General features: G+C 46.5%; 1 long non-coding RNA gene across 4 annotated transcripts in view; it reads right to left on the reverse strand.

Moving 5' to 3' along the window:
- The window catches only part of LOC111095549, a 40,541-nt gene that overhangs the window by 21,482 nt on the left and 823 nt on the right, over positions 1 to 18,236 (reverse strand). For 3 of the 4 annotated variants that reach the window (XR_005358210.1, XR_005358211.1, XR_005358212.1), the window contains exons 2-3: positions 7,768 to 7,838; positions 749 to 899 (exon numbers count right to left, since the gene is read on the reverse strand). This is a non-coding gene — a long non-coding RNA (uncharacterized LOC111095549). Of the gene's footprint in view, positions 1 to 378; positions 900 to 7,767; positions 7,839 to 18,236 lie in introns of those variants that run through there. The other variant, XR_005358209.1, reaches the window with a different exon arrangement.

The raw sequence follows: 18,236 nt of genomic DNA on the forward strand, positions 1-18,236 counted from the left end.
TGGTGACTCACCAGATCACTCACAAGTCAGTGGACCTGGAAGTACAGGCACCCAGGCTTCCCATCAAAGCACACTGTCCCAGGAGATGATGGCCCTGGAGTGCTGATGGGGAAAGGCTATATTGACTTAGGAGGAGGGAAAGGTGGTATCTCCTCAGAGCAGTGGCTTTAAACTCAGAGTTCTTAACCCAGGGGACATTTGTTAATGTTTAAAGACATTTTGTGGTTTGTCGTAACTTCGGGTGGGGGGTGCTACAGGTATCTGGTGGGTAGAGGCAAGGATGCTGCTAAACATCCTAGAGTGCACAGGACAGTACCCATAACAAAGTATGACCCAGCTCACCATGCCAATAGTGTGGAGGTTGAGAAATCCTGGCTTAGAGGAGGCAAATAGTGAAGTTTAATCATGGTGACTGTGGAGTCAGATGCTTAGGATTGAATCTCAGCCCCACCACTTAGTACTTGTCTGATCACAGGCATATTACTTAACTGCCCTGTGCCTCATGTTAAAGGAGCCAATGCATGTCAGCCAGCAAGCCTTGCATATTTATGTTTAACTCTTTCTTGATTGATTTCATTCATTGCACAAAACCCCTACAAATACTCATTGAGCATCTCTAAGACGCCAAGCCACTGTTATGCAAGTGGAAGTCATGGTGGTGAACCAAGCACTGGTGCCTGTCTGCAGGGGCACAGGGGATGGCTGCTGCCGTCTCTATGACTGGAATGGCTGTGGGTGTGGTTTTTACCTCCAGGGATGGACAACCTCTAACCGGGATGTGGAATGTTCCATGATGAGCGTCGGGCAGACTTCACACTATCTGGGGGTACCTGGAAGTCCTCTCAGAGATGGTGGTTGCTGACCAGACCCGATTTTTCACTGGTGATGCTGGAGAAGCCCTTTATGTGGAGAAAGTGATAACTTCACAAGTTCTGTTTTTCTCATGGGAAAAATGGCTATGATGATCCCTGGCCCACACATACAGTGAGGCTTAAATGTTCCGAAAGGGTCTGGTTCATGGATACCTTTAGTACACTTCAAATTTCTCCCCTTGTCCTGGCACCCAGGAGTCTGGGCTACAACTCCTTTTATACCTAGGCAGAGCTTGCTCTTTCCCTAAAAATTAGCCTCCTTAGTCCTCAGCCTGCCCATTCCTGGCCTGGGTGCATCCAGAAGGGCTGTGGGGAGGTGTCTAAACCTAGAACCCTGCTGGTATGTTCCTTTCGGGTGCCCACCCTGCAGAGTAGGGTATGGGGGAGGGCAGAAGTTTCTCTCAGCCAAGAATGTAAGTACTCAGCAGTCCTATTTTTCATCTCTGTGTCTGCACCCTGGGCCGGAAACTAGCAAGGCAATAAATGTTTTAAATGTAAGGTAATAAAAATTTGGAAAAAAAAATTGAAATCCTGCCTAAGTGCTAACTACTGAAAGGGCCCGTTTGTCTTATTAGAAGCCAGGTGAACCGGTTTTAAGGGAAATGCTGGTGGCAGTCAGAGACCTGGCTCAGACAGGAAGGGAACCCCACTGGCTCCAATTCTCAGGCCTCAGTGTCCTAATGTCAGCGAGTGGCAGAGGGTAGGTTGGATTCTCTGAAAAACCTCCCTGGCTCCTGCTGGGCTGGAAAGGGGAAGAGAAGGAGAGGGGAGGTAAACCTGGGATTTTAATCCTCTTTTGGCCTGACACTACTTAGCGCTGTCACTTGCCAGGTATCATGCTGGGTGCTTGAATAAACACATCCCCTCAAAGCCTTACAGCAGCCCTACCAGGGAAGAGAACACACTGTACAGAAATACATCCGAAATGCATTGGCGCTTTGGGATACCTGGGTGGCTCAGTCACTTGAATGTCTGACTCTTGATTTCAGCTTTGGTGGTGATCTCAGGGTGGGGGGATGGAGCCCCACTTTGGGCGCTGTGCTCAGTGGGGAGTCTGCTTGAGATTTGTCTCCCTCTCCCTCTGCCTCTCCCCCTGCTGGCATATACACACTCTCTTTCAAAATAAATAAATAAATAAATAAATAAATAAATAAATAAATCTTTTTTTTTTTTTTTTTTTTTTTTTTAAAGAAATGCATAGGTACTTTGATGGATCATTTAAGGAGGCCCCCACTCAGGATCTTGGAAGTGTGAGGTCAGCATCTGACAGTGAGGCTCTCCTCGATGGTGTGTCCCAGGGTCCCTACCTCACCCATGTCTCTGTCCTGCTCCATCACCTTAGGACAGTGACCTGACTTTTCTGGGCCTGTATTTTTTGAGCTGTGAAGTTGGGCCTAACAGCACCTACTGTCAGAGTCAATGTGAGGGTGAAAGGAGATGAGCTGTGGAGAGGGGTTTAGATCATTGTGATCATGTCCTAAATGTGAATTGATATTATTACCAGGCTGTTTTACAGATGGGGAAACTGAGGCTGAGAAAGGTCACAGCTGGGGGGCAGAGCTGAACTGAAGCCAACCTGAGTGTGGGGTGGGGGTTTTGAGTGAGGTGAGGGCCGACAGGAGGCTTTTGGATTTGAGGCCTAGAGATGAGGTGAAGAGGTCAGCTGGCCTAGACTTCCTGGTAGCAGCCCTGGAGCATTGTGGTCAGGTTCTGGATCTATCATAACATTATAACCAACTTTTTTGAGACTCTGATGGAAATTAGCAACGATTTCCCCTAAAATGCACTCCACCCAGGTGGCATATGCAATCTGTAGCATGAGATCTCAGGAGGCAGGGAGCTCTCTGAAACTGTCCTTGGTCTGCACATGAAGGAGACTCTTGATTTTAGGATATTGCATGGGGGCAGCACATCATGAACCCTGCCCATCTCTTTTCAGATTCAACTATACTCAGAATTTAAGTCCCTTGCCCCTTTTCTCCTCCTTTCCCCTTGTATTAGTTCTTCTCTCCCTTGCTAGGATTTGCTTGGATGAGAAGGCAGAGCCACCAAGGTTACCAAGGGTCCCAAGTCTCCCTGCCCTCTGCTTGGGACACTGCTTGGGAAGGCCTGAGAGTCCCAGGCTGAATTCCCATGTCATGAGCTACACCCTGGCAGCTCTTCCTGCTATAGGCACTGCACAGGATGTGGGGGCCAGCTCAGGTCACAGAAGTGGAAAGGGGAGTCCAGAGCCGGCATTAACCGGCACCACCCAAAGTTATGCAGAATCTGTCCAAACTTTCGCCATAACCCTGATAATAAAATGTCACAGCGATTGACATATGGCCAGTGTATTTCCCACTGACTGTAAGATCTTCAAGGACGCAGGATGGCAACCTTGTTCTATTCGTTCCCGAACAAGAGATGGAAAGATGGGTAGAATGGAGGGACAAAGGGAAGGTGTGTGAACATCCTAATCTCTGTTGGCCTAGTTAGAACCTCTTTTTCTATAGGCTGCCGAGGCTGAGAGAATATGAGGCTGGAGCTGTAGATTGTTGGAAGCTAACTGGTAGGAGAGAATGATCGTAACACTGTGGTAGAAAAAGTGAGCCTCGGCCAAATCATGGAGCCCCTGGATCCCGTCAGACCTGAGGGCACTTCCTGGTTGTATGAGCCAGTGGTTCTCTTTTCTTTCTTTATTTTTCCCGAAAGCTAGGTTGCATGGGGGTACCTGCCACTGTGACTAAGAATCCTGAATAATACAGAAGTAGGGAAGGAGTCAAGGGGGCAGGAGGTGGGATGTCTGCAGTGTGGGGGAGACCTCTGGAGCTGTACCAGTTAGGACACATCAGAGGAGTACGAAGGCCTCTGAGGCTTCCCTGGCTGTGCATGGAGGCCTGGGATGCAGCCTGCAGGATCAGAGAAGAGGGACTCAGTACGAGAGGAAGGTGGAAGGTGGTGAGGGAGGTGGGCGAGCAGAAGCCCTGGGAGGCATGGAGACAGGATTAGCGGAAGCCTGAGTAGTAGCTCCCAGTGTTTACTGCAAACAGAAGATGGTGGCCAGCCTCTCTGGGACCTCAGAGGGGAGGGAGTGGTTGGTGGTGGCGAACTCCTCCCTCTGCCCCTCTGTGTTATTAAGCAGGGGTGGGGAGTACTGAGTGGGGTGAGGGGAGGCCTGTAGGTGGAAGGAGGGTGTCATAATCTTCAGGCTTTTGGCCCTTCCTCCCTGCAACCTTTGCTTGCCCTCTATATCCCAGCAGATCTTGTTCTGAGCTCTTCCCCCACCCACTCCCCACCTCTATCCAAAGATCTAGATCCAGGCTGGGGTGGGGGATCAGGATTTTATCCAAGTCTTCAGGTGCTTCTCATGACCCTTCAGGTTTGGAAACCACTGACTTCATTCAAAACTCTGTATTTTACAGATGGGTGGCTGAGGATGGAGAAGGAAGACAGCTTGCTTGTCATCACACAGCAGGTCAGGGGCTGAGCCTGAGTCCCAGGTACTCCAAGCAGAGTAGCAATACTGTGTTCAGGTCTCAGAGCTTACCCTGTGAATCCCAGCAGGGCCACAGTGCTGGCTGGAAGAGGACAAGAATACAGGCCTACTTGTACCTTTCAAAATCGGCAGACCTCAGGAGCAGAGTGAAGGTCTAGAGCCAGCCCTCTGTGCTGTGAGATGATATGGATCGCCGGTAAGGCAGTCAACTGGCTCTGAGCGAGGGCTAGGGCTATCACTCCTCTGATGTGTCCTAACTGGCACGGCTCCAGAGGTCTCCCCACACACTGCAGACATCCCACCTCCTGCCCCCTTGACTCCCCCACAACTGCAGCGACTTAGGACAACCACAGAGTGTTTGTCAATGCTTTTCCCTCCTCCTTTGGCCTTTTCAAGTTCTAGAGAAGCCTCACTTCCAAATAAGACAGAGTGACTGTGTTTTAACCTCTTGCTGCTCAAAGAGTGGGCCCTGGACCGTTACCTGGAAGCTCGTAGAAGTGCAGAATGTCAGGCCCCACACCACACCTACTGAGGCAGAATCGGTATTTTACCCGTGGAGAGAATTCTTACACTGCAGTTTGAGGCATGTGGTTTCACCCATCGCCTAGTGTGAAGTTAGCACAGCAGTACAAATTGGCCTCATTTTGTGTATTTGGATATGCTGTGAAATATTTGGTGTCAAATGCATTTTTGCAAATCAGGTCTTGTTGGAAATCCACCAGAGGAATTATTGAGTTAAAATAAACAGCAGCAGCCACAGTAAGTGTGGAAGTCTTGCTCTATAAGGCAAAGTGTCCCGATTTCCTTTAGGAAATTTGCATGTTTTCTCATTAAATTTACTTGAACTAAAGCATGACTGGCCATCTAACCTGCTCACATGTGCTTTAGAGTTTGCATTTGGTGAGCTGTTGGTCGTACCAGGAGCTGTGCTGAGCATTTTACACCCTTGATCTTATGGACCCTCACCATACCTCTGAGAGAGGTGTTATTTCTATTCCCCCTTAGCGGATGAGCAGGTGAAGGAGGATCCAGGTGAAGTCACTCTGATTTCTGCATTTCATCTTGCCTTTTTTGGTTTTACAATTCTTCCCTCATCATCCCCACACCTTACTGTTCTGTGCTTTCTGAGGTTCTGTAGGACTACCTGGCATCATTCATCACAGGGCCATGCTATTGGCCAAAGGGTTTGCCTCTCTTCTGCAAGTCAGCCTGCCTACACCTGGCCTCCCACGAGCACGCTGGCTGATCCAAGGCTAAGCCCCACTGGCCTTATCTAACTCACACAGCAAGCTAGTATTTCTCCTGGTCTAAATCATCCTAGAGATGGGAACTATACTAGGGCCATCCCTATAGCCCAAAGCCCACCAAATTATTCACATTGGTCAATCCTAAAGTGTTTACTCTGTCCTACTTTGCCTTTCTCATGGAAGCCTCAATAAAGGCCAGGGCCCAGGCCTTCCCCTCGACCCAAACCTAATGCCTCCCATGTGGCCCTGCATGGTGTGACCCTTCCTCTTGGGAGATGTAAATAATGAAAATTGTTCTTCTATGGCTTTGACCTCTCTGTGATAGCACCTTCATAAATTGAAGCCCATGGGTACCAATACAACACCCACCCCTATACTGCCAGGCCCTGACAGGTCAGACTTTGGGTCCTATGGCTTCTGGCTTCTGGCAGGTAGGGAAGGTTACTTGTGCAGTGCCCACCAGGTGTCTGCTGGGATAAGAGGTTGCCATACTCCCTGCTCTGAGGGGCTCCCAGGAGCTTGCTTGTCCTGGGCCTTGACTTGGTGATGTATCAGGAAGGCAGTGTAGGCAGGTCTGAGGGATTCTGAGTGTTGGGGGATAATTCTCCATGAGTCTCTTATATTTCTTGCATGCTGGCTGTCTTTGTTTTAAGGATGCTTGCATTAGTGAATGGCCTTGGAATATAGTAGTAGTGTCTTCCTCTAGAACCAGTGCAGATTTGTTCATAATCCAGAATAACAGAGAAAAAGTCTTCCTCGGGGCAAAAGTCAAGTGGACGGTTATAGACTATTAGGATTCTCTAGGACTGGAGTTCCTTTCCTATAACATACCCTGCCACATGTGCCAGTTTCATGTGGCCCTCTTCAGCTCGTGGGAAGTGGGACAAGGGAAACTGGTACACAGATGAAGCCCATGTTGCCTGCTGTGCTGTGAATAATAGTCCCTTCTCTCTGACCTGGGAGTCCCAAGTCTCACGCCAGTATCCACGAGACCGCGGCAGGCAAACTTATTAGCATGCAAGCAGGGAAAAAATCTTAAATCCTCCATAATTCTTGAAATTGGAGTCTTCTGGTTCATGGAACTCAATAGATAAACCTTACTTCCCTTGGAAGAGCAGACCTGGTACCCTCACTAAGAAAGCTATAAAGGGGGTCATCATAGTATAGAGTGTAGGAGCATTGGGTTTGTGATCTTTACCCAAAGGAGTTGAAAATTTATGTCCACACGAAAACCTACACATGGATGTTTATAGTAGCTTTGCTCATAATCGCCAAAATCTGCAAGCAAAATCTGCAAGTGAATGGATTCATAAACCATGGTACATCCAGGCTAGGACAATTATTCCGTACTAAAAACCAATGAGCTGCTAAGCCATGAAAAGACATGGAGAAACCTTAAATGCCTATTACTAATCTGAAAAGACTACATATCATATGAGGTGAATTATATAACATTCTGGAAAAGGCAAAAATATGGAGACAGTAAAAAGATTCGTATTTTCTAAGATTGGAGAGAGGGAGAGATGAATAGGAGGGGCACAGAGGATTTTTAGGGCAGGGAAAATATTCTGGGTGACACTATGATGATGAATATGTATCATCATCCATTTATCTAGACCCATAGAATGTACACCACCAAGAGTGAACCATAGTGTGAACCGTGGACTCTTGAGGATCTGTCAGTGCAAGTTCATCAATTGTAATAAATATCCCACTCTGGTGGGGAATGTGGATAACAGAAGAAGCTGTGGGTATTGGGGTGTAGGGGATACATGGGAAACCTTGATATCTCCCTCTTAATTTTGGTGTAAACCTAAAATTGCTTTAAGAAAATAAAGTCCTAAAACAAAATATCAAACAAACAAACAAGAAGCACCAGGTTTGGAGTCAAAAAGCCTTGATTTGGAGCTGGACTCCTGATCTGGGACAATTTGAGTCTCAGTGTCCTTATCATTGAAGTAGGGCTAAAAGTTGTTCCTGTTTCATGGATCATTGTGAAGATTAAATGAGATAGTGTGACAATAAGATTAAATGAGTCAGAGCTTTAGAAATGTCAGCTTTTGTTATTAGTACTATCACGGTGGTTTTTTGCCCTTCAGCCAGTCATTCACTTGGAGGTAGTTTCAGAGACTGGGGGAAGTGCTTGCCAGAGAAGGGGCCTCTAACACCTCACCTTTGTGCTAGATGTTCTCTGAAGGCCTCTTCTCCACCAACTTCACTTTCTTTATCAGTCTGTTCAGCCTGCTAGGACACAAAATACCATAGACAGGTTGGCTTAAATTGCAGAAAGTTATTTCTCATAGTTCTGGACCTGGATGTCCAAGATCAGAGAGCCAGCATGGTCAGGCTCTGATGAGAGCCCTTGGTCTGGCTTGCAAATGACCATTTCCTCTTTGAGTCCTCGCGTGGCGGATAGAAAGCCTTGGCGTCTCTTCTTATCAGGGCACTCATCCCATTATGGGGGCTCCACCCTCATGACCTCATCTAAACCTAATTACCTCCCAAAGCCATCTCCAAATACCATCACTTGAAGGTTAGATCTCCAACATACAAATTTTGCAGAGACACAATTCAGTCTGTAGTATTCTCTGTTTGTCCACCCTTCTCCGAGCCCTGGGAGGCTCGCCTCCACAGACTGCACCACCAGGCCCATTTTCCCTCTGGCTTCTGGATGGGGCCAGACAACTGAGGACACCAAATAAAGATTTAAAGGTCACAGGAGAGAGAGGTCAAGGTATTTGTTTCTCCAGTTTCTTCCCTATGCTTCTCCACAGAAGGCATAGCTGCTACTCTGTAGGTGTCTCTCACAACTACAGATCAGGCTTGGTTCTGGTGACCTGTTGGTCCCATGGTAGCAATGGCGTCATGTGATTGGCAGTGCAAGTGTGTTCTCCTCCCTTCTGGATTTCCCTTGGCCATGTTCACACTTTAGTAAGTAGTTTCTTCATTAAATTCTCCTCAATTACCCCTTCTGAATGTACCATCCATTTCTAGCCAGGACTGTATCTAATGGACCCCCAGTATCCCTAAACACAGCCTAAACCAGGGATTAGCAGTCCTGAAAGGGTGCCAGGTGTGGCTGGGGTGTATTCACCCAGGTCTCCTTCCTTTGCTTCTCAAAGTTTTTGGTTTGAGACCACTTTGTAGTCTTAGAAATTATTGAGAAAACCCAAATAGCTTCTGTTTAAGTGAATTACATCAATACACAGTTACTTGTATTAGAAATAACAATAAGCAAAACTGAAAAATATTTACCTATCAGTTATACGAAAAAAACACAATACACATAAAGACAAAATGTTTTATGGAAAAAACACTATATTTTTCAAAACCAAACCATTTTGAAAAAGATAATACTGCTTTATGTTTTTATAAATCTCTTTAATGTCTGGCTTCCTAGACAGCAACTGAATTCTTATACCTTCTTCTGCATTCAGTTTGTTTTTATCTTGAATTATTTTAGAAAATATGAGTGATGCTCTGCTGGGTTATTATGAAACATGTTCTTGTATAACAGATTTTCTGAAATTGGCAATAATATCACCAATCTCATCAGGAGTCTTTAAGATCCGGAAAGTTGTCATGCTCGCTATGGTACCTACAAATTTTCCAAAATTCTTTTTTTTTTTTCATAAAAACTCAAATTTTATTAATACATCCAATCTGGTCAGGCTTTCTTGAATTGACAGATTTACTTCACTTTGTTTTCAGGAAAATGTCTGTCAAGTGCTCAAGACTGAGTAACCACAGTTGTTATGTGTTCTTTCAGATAAAAATGGTGTGCCATGGAGAAAGTGGCTAGTTCAGCTTGCAACTCAAATTGTGGCACACAGCATACTTTTCCTAGAATCAACCACTATATGCAGACAAATTTCAAATGCAGTGCTCCTGCTTTAGGCACACTTCGTATTTCATTACATACAATATTAAGAGCATATGGACTACAGAGCTGAGATTTTGTAAAAGCAGTGATTTTTACTGCTGCATCAAGAGCGTTCTCCAGTGAAACTAACTTTTTTCCCTCCAAGTGATTGACAGTGCAGTGTGGGACTACCACCTTGGTTCCCTCTGAGCCTTAGCGTTTTATCCCCCATCACTTCTGTACATAAACGTCAACATAGTAAGGAAGACAAATAATGCCTTACTGTTATCTTTAAAAGAGTTTTGACCCTGCGGATCCCTGCAGGGACCCCCAGGGGTTCTTGGATCACGCTTTGAAGACCATTGTCCTGTAGCATAGAATGAAGCAATGAAATTGTTGACCACATCTTTATTTTTTCAAAGGCCTTTTCTAGAACTCACTTGAACCTCTGGAATCTAACTTCTATGAAGACAGGAATTCTGTGTCCACAGAATTTAGAACTGCTTGCATATGATACGCCAATAAATAATTAGAAAGATTTTTTTAATCAGAAAGATCATAAATAATTAGGAATGCTATGTTATTAGAAAGACTATACATTATTTGAAAGATTATTAAGAAGATTTAAACCATAGTACATCCAGGCAATGGAATCTAGACATAGGTCTTATACCTTTCACAAGAATTAACTCAAACTGGGTTATAGGACTAAATGTAAAATTTCAAAGCTATAAAATTCCTAGGGCACAATATAGGAGCAAATCTAGATGATTTTGGGCTTGGTGATGACATTGGATACAACAGCAAAGTCCCAATCCACTTAACAGGCTTTTGGCATGTGATAACTATTTTCATGGTAAAATTTCTTTTTTTCCTATGGTACAATTTCTAATATGCATATGAACAAAGATCAAAGAGAGCTTATTTCTTGTTGTGATGGAGTTGTAGGTAAGCCTTTTTGCTGTTCTTGCGATATAAATTATGTTAATTTTGCAAAAAAAAGTATTTTTGCTTAAAATGGTCTCTTTCTCCCTCCCTCCTTCCCTTCTCTTCTCTTCCTTTCCCTTCCTTCTTTCCTTCCTTCTATCCTTTCTTCTTTTTCTGTAAAACCAAAAGTCTTTTCTAAAATGGGTCTGATAGCCTGACTAGAGGCAAGGGAAGAACCATCTAATCCTTCTGAGACTGGAGCTACATTGGAAGAGCTTGGTCCTGGTAGATTTTGGATTAAGAAAATGAAGGTTCCTGCCCAGGAGGAAAAAATAGGCCTGGATGTAGGCATCCAAGCAACATAGTGGTCACAGATGACTCCCCTCCCCACATCAGAGAACTCTGTGACACGAAATGTGTTTGGTCTCAGGGCACTGCATTCTCCCAAGGGAGATCTGGATGAGTTGCACAATGCAAATAGTTGGAGACTGGAAAGTATAATACCACCCAGGTGACTCTGAGACATCACATGAGGTGTACAAGGTCTAAGAAGCTTGAGTGATTTGTCCTAAGTCACATGGCAAGGCAGGTGGCAGAGCCGGATCCAGCACTACAGCAGGGCCTGGTGGGTAACCAGTATGAGATAAGTGGCCCTGGTGGGAAACAGGTGTTTCTACAGGAAACAGGTCTGTCTTTAGGAAGCAGCTGTTACTCAGATGCTCAAAATACCAATCTAATGTTTCCAAATCTTCAAGATCTTTCCAGATCTTTTTCAAACTGAAGCAGAAAATGTGTGTTATATGAAATCCCTCAGTTTTTGAATGATGGCCAGTCATTCAATAAATTTAAAGGGCCTTGTGGGTTGAATACAGTCAAATGTCACCATCATGTCTGTGTGTGCCTTCTTCTGAAAGGAAGAGAGATTTTTGAATTACACTGGAGAGAGAAATTAAAGTTCTTAAATATTCAGATGATCCAAACAGGTGAAGAGCCTTCAGACCTAAACAAACATTGGGTTTTTAGCTGCTCCCAAACTAATATTCAGAGACTTTGGTTGAGACAAATTGAGCGATATGTCACACCCTGGTGACATATTTCAATATTTAGGCTACAAACTAGGCTTTGATCTAGCTGGGAACAGGGAGTACTTGGGGAAAAAGTTCAGTGCAAGCTAGCAGGCCTGAGTGTTTAGGACTGTACTAAAGTTAGATAGGAAAGAATCATGTTCTGAGGATTCCCACTCAAACCAAAGCAAGGGACAAGGTTGAAATAGCAATCAGATGAAAGATACTTTTTGGCAAATGCTGCATAATGAACGACCTATAGAAACAAACCTATCAAAGCAACTCAGAAATTAAAGAAAAGCTGGTGTAATGTCCACTTCCTAGTTTAGCCAAGAAACTCCAGCACATCTGCAATGCCAACTCATCTTGGCTTTTAGGGAACCTGGTTCCAACCTCAGCCCCCTGCCATTGCTAGCAGCTATGATCTGTGGCTGGATGGGAACCTCACTGAGCTTAGGGCTCTCCTTTATGAAATGGGGGGTGTAGTCCCTGGGGAAAGGGCTTTTAAGACGAAGGAGAGAGAAACATCACAGCTATCGCTTTCTGAATGCTTGCTGCATGTCAGGCCTGGCTCATCTCACTTAGGCTCATTACAACCACATTTCTACACCATCATTGTCAGGATGTGCCTATGCCTCTACGAAGTAAAATAGTGATAATACAAGTGTATTATCATTTTCATTACAGGGGATGTGCATGCCTCACAGGCCAAGGCAGGGGGCAGCTTCTCTGAGTCGTATCATTGAAGCCCTGGGAAGCTTCTCCTAACCATGTAAGAATCCTAAACAATCTTGCCCCTGGAGAACTGTCCTCTAGACCACACACAGGCTCTCTCATCCTTAATGTCCTAACCCTTGAATATATTAAACAGTTTGAAATGAAAGTAGATTGTCTTTCTGGGTAAGTAGATTTGCAGAATTTTTTTTTTAAGATTTTATTTATTCATTCATGAGAGACACACACACACAGAGAGGCAGAGACACAGGCAGAAGGAGAAGCAGGCTCCATGCAGAGAGCCCGATGTGAGACTTGATCCTGGAACTCCGGGATCATGCCGAGCCAAAGGCAGACGCTCAACCACTGAGCCACCCAGGTGTCCCTGAAGAATTTTCTTCTACATCTATTACCTCTCATGTAATGCTCGCCCCAGCACTGGGCATGTCGTACTTGCTATATCACTTTTGTCGAAAATAAGTTTATTATGTTTCCCCATTTTACAAAAGTAATTTAAGCTCGTTAAAGAGAACTTGGGAATTACAGGTAGCAGGAATAAGTAAGCTCTGGAAGGGCAGTGGACAGTGCTAAGTGGTACAGGGGTCTTTGGAAAGCAAAATGCAAACCCCAGCCTGGAAACCAGAGGGTTGGAGGGAGGCCCTTTCTGGGCCAAACCCCATGAGGCTGTGAGGCAGGGCTTATATGGTTGCCCATGCTGCTTGCTCATCTCTACACACCCTGGGCCTACCACCATCCTGGCAGGAGGAAGAAGCTCAGGTAAAGTCCTGCCAACTTCCTCTGCCCAGGGTATATGCAGAAATGCTGGGAGCAGGAAGCTTTTGGTAGTCATTAGAGCCTGAGAGGGGCACTGGCAATTCGCGGGCAAGAGCTAGGGAATGTGAGGAACAGTTCTGCTCCCCTACAGGCCAGGAACACAGAGTCTGTGTGTATGGATGTGCGGAGTGAGTCTGGAAAGAACACACAGCCTGAAAGCTAATGGTGACAACCCTCTGGGCTGCAGAATGATGGGAGCTTTGGGAGCATGTATCCTTCCTTCCTTCCTTCCTTCCTTCCTTCCTTCCTTCCTTCCTTTCTTCTTTCTTTCTTTCTTTCTTTCTTTCTTTCTTTCTTTCTTTCTTTCTTTCTTTTCTTTTCTTTTTCTTTCTTTTGCTTTGTACACTTATATTTTTTTTCTGCAAAAGAATTTGGACAGTGCATGTGATAGGATTAATAAAAAATCAATGTATTTTCTTTCAGATTTTTTTCTTTAAAGGTAGGAATTCTCTGTAAATCAGTTGAAAGATTCACAGAGTGAAGGATGAAATAATTGGAAAGAGTAATTTACCATTAATAGAGTAGTGGATCAACGGATGGAAATGCTCCTTAGGGGCAGCCTCCTTAGACTTGACCCCACTGGAAATAGGAGGGGCATAGAGTCCCTTATCTTTCTCCCAGGTCGCACCACAAGCAGGTGGCTCTGTGAAATGGAGAAGGTGGCTTATCAGCCAGGGCGAGGGCAGATGCTATCACCCAGGCCCAGACCCACACAAAGGCCTCAGCCGCACTTGTGTTTCTAGCCTTTTCTCCCAAGATTCCCTGACAGCCATCTGATAAGATGCATTTAGCTGTCTAGTTTGCATGGTCCTGACAATTTTCATTCAAAACATATGCAAATATTGGGGGCAGGTTGCTGGGGACAGAGGTTGTGGTGAAATGCTTCTAAACTTTTAACCAAATGAATCTATTAGCCTCAAGAAGAGGAGCTTCTGATTTCAGCCTCTATTTGCATCAAAAGGACAGTTAGACCCCTGCCCATTTCTTCTCCCATCTGGTGGCTTATCTCATCTCTGGGAAGGTACAATAAGGCCTGAGACCGGTGACTTTGACAAAGTTGTGGGGCTACTAGTTTCCTAGTGTGGGTGGCCATGAGGCCCCTGAACTCTCCAGCCAGGCCCCATGTAAGATGAAGCCTGGGAGGGCTTGGAGCACCATCCCAAGCCACTGAGCAGGGTCTGGAGCCAGCACTTACCAGAAGCAGACTTTCAGGTCCTCCAGGCACCTGCCCGGTGTGTTTATACAGCGGCAGGGTCAGCAGTTGAGGAATTAGCGCACAAAGAAACAGTGCTGCACAAACCCCCCTGGTTAATCAAGGCTCTGAAAACAGTGCATCTAGGGCGGTAACCCGATATGCTGATATGCTGCCGAAGGAAGGGGCTAATCTCCAGGGAGGCCAGGACAATTTTTGCAGAGATATTTCCTGCTTCCTCACCTGGCCCGGTGGGCACAAGCAATCATCTCCTGAATCCCAGACCAGGCAGCTGTTCAGACCACGGGCCTTGGGCAGCACCAGCTTCGTGGGCTTGCAACTCATGCAGTCCCCCAGGGCTTACCAGGACCCCGATCTTAGTTTAATGCTCTGGTGTCACTGTCTTGACGTTCTTAGTAATTTTTGAACAATGTTCTTCTGTGATCAGCTTGCACTGTGCCTCACAAACTATGTAGCCCATCCTTGGCTTGAGAGACAGCACGGAGCCCTGGGGACTGCCCAGGTAGCTGCAGTTTCTCAGCTCGGCATTCAAAGTCCTTTACAATTATCTCCGCATTTTCCACTCTTAGGAACCTGTTGCCTTCCGCCAAGCATTCTGTTGCGCACCTCCCCACCTTTGCACTTCATGTTCCTTGTGCTTCATAAACCTTTCTCTTTCCTCATCTTCTTGTGGACTTCTATTCATCCTTCAAAACACTGGAGAAGGGAACCCTGGGTGGCGCAGCGGTTTGGCGCCTGCCTTTGGCCCAGGGCGCGATCCTGGAGACCCGGGATCGAATCCCACGTCGGGCTCCCGGTGCATGGAGCCTGCTTCTCCCTCTGCCTGTGTCTCTGCCTCTCTCTCTCTCTCTCTCTCTGTGTGACTATCATAAATAAATAAAAATTAAAAAAAAACAAAACAAAAAAAAAACAAAACACTGGAGAAGAATTCTCCTTTTTTTCTCCTTAAGATTTCTTTATTTTTATTTTTTAAAGATTTTATTTATTTATTCATCAGAGATAGAAAGAGAGGCAGAGGGATGCCTGGGGGGCTCAGCAGTTGAGCATCTGCCTTTGGCTCAGGGCGTGATCCCGGGTCCGAAGATCGAGTCCCACATCAGGCTCCCTGTGAGGAGCCTGCTTCTCCCTCTGCCTGTGTCTTTGCCTCTCTCTGTGTCTCTCATAAATAAACAAATAAAATCTTAAAAAAAAAAAAAAGAAAGAGAGGCAGAGACACAGGGAGACCAATCTGGGACTCGATCCCAGGACTCTGGGATCATACCCTGAACGGAAGGCAGGTGCTCAACCACTGAGCCACCCAGGCATCCCCCCTTAAGATTTCTCTAAAATCCTGTAGACAGAGTTAGCTGCATCCTCAGTGCGTTCAGACCCCCTTAACACTTCCGTTGGTGTTCTTAGTGAATTGCAAGCATAGTAATGCTTCTGCCTCCCAGGAGTGTTTAAAAATATTTAATAATCGCTATGGCAGAAGCACCAACCAATGAGATGATGGAAGAAGGCCAGACACAACCAAGGAGCAAGGTCCCTGGGGGACCAAGGGTTAACTCTTCACTTTCTGGATCATGGGAATCAGAAGGCCTTAGGATCCCAGGGCAGAGTGTGCTTATCAACTGTTGAGGAATATTTCAACCTTTCAAAAGTGTGTACTGCTGAGCTGGTGCATCCTGGCTGAGCTGCAGCCCTGAGCGCTCCCCACTCACACCTAGCTGACTTTTAGCAGGAGCTTTGTGTGATTCATCTCTCCAGGTGTCTAGGACAAGGCTTGGCCCAGAGTCAGTACTCAGAAGAGGAGGAAGGAAGGAGGGGGTAAGAAATTGTCTATGGCAGCTGAGTTTCTGGGCATCCTTCTCAGGGGAGAAGGAATAAGGAGACTGCTCTGAAATCCAGAGACATCCATTTCTCTAGCTCTCCCCAAAGGACACTCTACGGGGAACGAGTCCAGCATATTATAAAGTGTCCTGCAGTGGCTGGGAGAAAACACAAGAAAAAGGAGGCAGAGTCTCAGGCCACATGCACACAAGATACAGAAACACACGCTCACACACCTATCCGCAAACCTGCCTGGTCTATAGATGTGTGCTACTCACATGTACCACATACTCTCCAATGCACCGCACCCCCCCCCAAAAAAAACCAGGAGCCACCTGCAGAAGCCAGAGAGTGGCTAAGGCAGTCATCCATGCTGGGTTGAAAGGGTGAGCAGAGGGTGGGGGTGGCAGGTGTTCCTTGGAGGGAGGGCAGCCCAGTGCTGGGAGGGTCTGGAGAGGCTGGGACAGGAGCTGGAAGGCACCAAGGAGGGGCTGGCTGAACAGGGGTGCAGTGAGGCACCACTTGGCTGGGGCAGAGCACGGTCTCAGGAGGTGATGGGGCAGGCGGGTACAGAGGGGAAGGTAGTGTAAAGATGAGCGTGGGGAGTGGGAGGAGGCCAGCATGTGCAGGGAAACTTCCACATAGCTGGTATACAGTAGGTACCCTGCAGACATCATAACTTCTCATTCTCACCTCCACCCTCTGTGGTGCAAATGATGATCTCATTTCACAGATGACCCATGAAGTGGCTTGCCCAGGGCTGCACAGCCATGGATGGGAGCCCACACGTGGATCCTGATCTGCTGGGCTTCAAAATCCTGTTATTTTCCCCTTGCACCCAGCGAGTAGTGTATAGGATCTTTATGCCCCACCCCACACTTTTCCCCTTCCCAAAGGACACACTGGGGGTGTCTGCCCCCCATCCCTTTATTACATCTCCCACAAACTCTAATTGGGAAAAAGTAGGCAAGAGCAGCAGAGGAAGGGATTTTGTCTAGGTTTCTCACCTTGACACTATTGTCATTTGGGGCTCGGTCATTCTTTGTTGTTTGGGCCTATCTTGTACCTTGTAGGATGTTTAAAAGCATCTTTGGCTACTAGCATTCATTCCTTCTTCTACACCCCAAGTTGTGGCAACCAAAAATGTCTCCAGATATTTCCAAATGTCCCCCGGGGAGGGGGGATCACACACTGAGAACCCCCTAGCTGAGAACCATTAGGTAAGATAGTTGGCTAGCTTGTGTGGATCTGGAGGAGATTTTGCAAGTCTCCTAGCCCTTCTGCAATGATTTTCCTCACTCCGGCAGACATCTGACCCTCTTGCTTAGGTGCTGATGAGTGAGGCTAGGAGGCAGGGGGTGGACACCATGACCTCTGGAGGGCCTTCTGGGCAGTCCTGCTGATCTGGGCGGACACTGGCCCCGCCCTCCCCCATGCGCGACTGGGCTCCCATAGAGAGACCTTGTCCTGCAATGCTCTTCCGCCTGCACCCCCGGGACAGCAGACCCAACAGCAGACCCAATTATGAAAATGAAAAATCCAGGTCTTGGCCTCAAATGAGTATTTTCCTTTGGTGCTTTGATTCTCCTGTAATAAGCGCCTGGTCACCAAGGAATCCCAGGAATGTGGCCTTGATAATAAAAATAGGCACCTGGCCCAGAGGGGCCCACTCACTGGACTGGCTCGGAGGCCTGAAGGGGCGGCCTCCAAGTCTGGAGCTGCCCCTCCCTTGTTGGGCAGGGATGCTTGCTGAAACTGGCTGCCCCCTCTCAGCCCTGGGCCTGTTTCTCTGTCCCTTCTTCTGACTGCCTGGCTGCAGCTCCTGCTTCCTTAAGAAGAAAATGCAGGACACCTGGGTGGCTCAGCGGTTGAGTGTCTGCCTTCAGCTCAGGGTGTGATCCTGAATTGGGGGATCAAGTCCCGCATCGGGCTCCCTGTGAGGAGCCTGCTTCTCCCTCTGCCTGTGTCTCTGCCTCTCTCTGTGTGTCTCTCATAAATAAATAAAATATTTTTTTTAAAAAAAGCTGTTTTTGATTGCTTACTTTCTCATATACTATCACAACAATGATACTCTTATTATTTCTTTTTCACAGAGGAGGAAGTTGAGGCAGAGAGAGTTTAAGTCACTTGCCCAAGGGCTCACAGCTGACAAGTAGTGTTGTTGGGATATGAACTCAGAAAGCTGGTGCATCTTAGGATTGGAGCTTCCTCACCAGGTG

Source organism: Canis lupus, chromosome 4 (genome assembly GCF_011100685.1).
Source record: "Canis lupus familiaris isolate Mischka breed German Shepherd chromosome 4, alternate assembly UU_Cfam_GSD_1.0, whole genome shotgun sequence".
Classification (NCBI taxonomy): domain Eukaryota; kingdom Metazoa; phylum Chordata; class Mammalia; order Carnivora; family Canidae; genus Canis; species Canis lupus.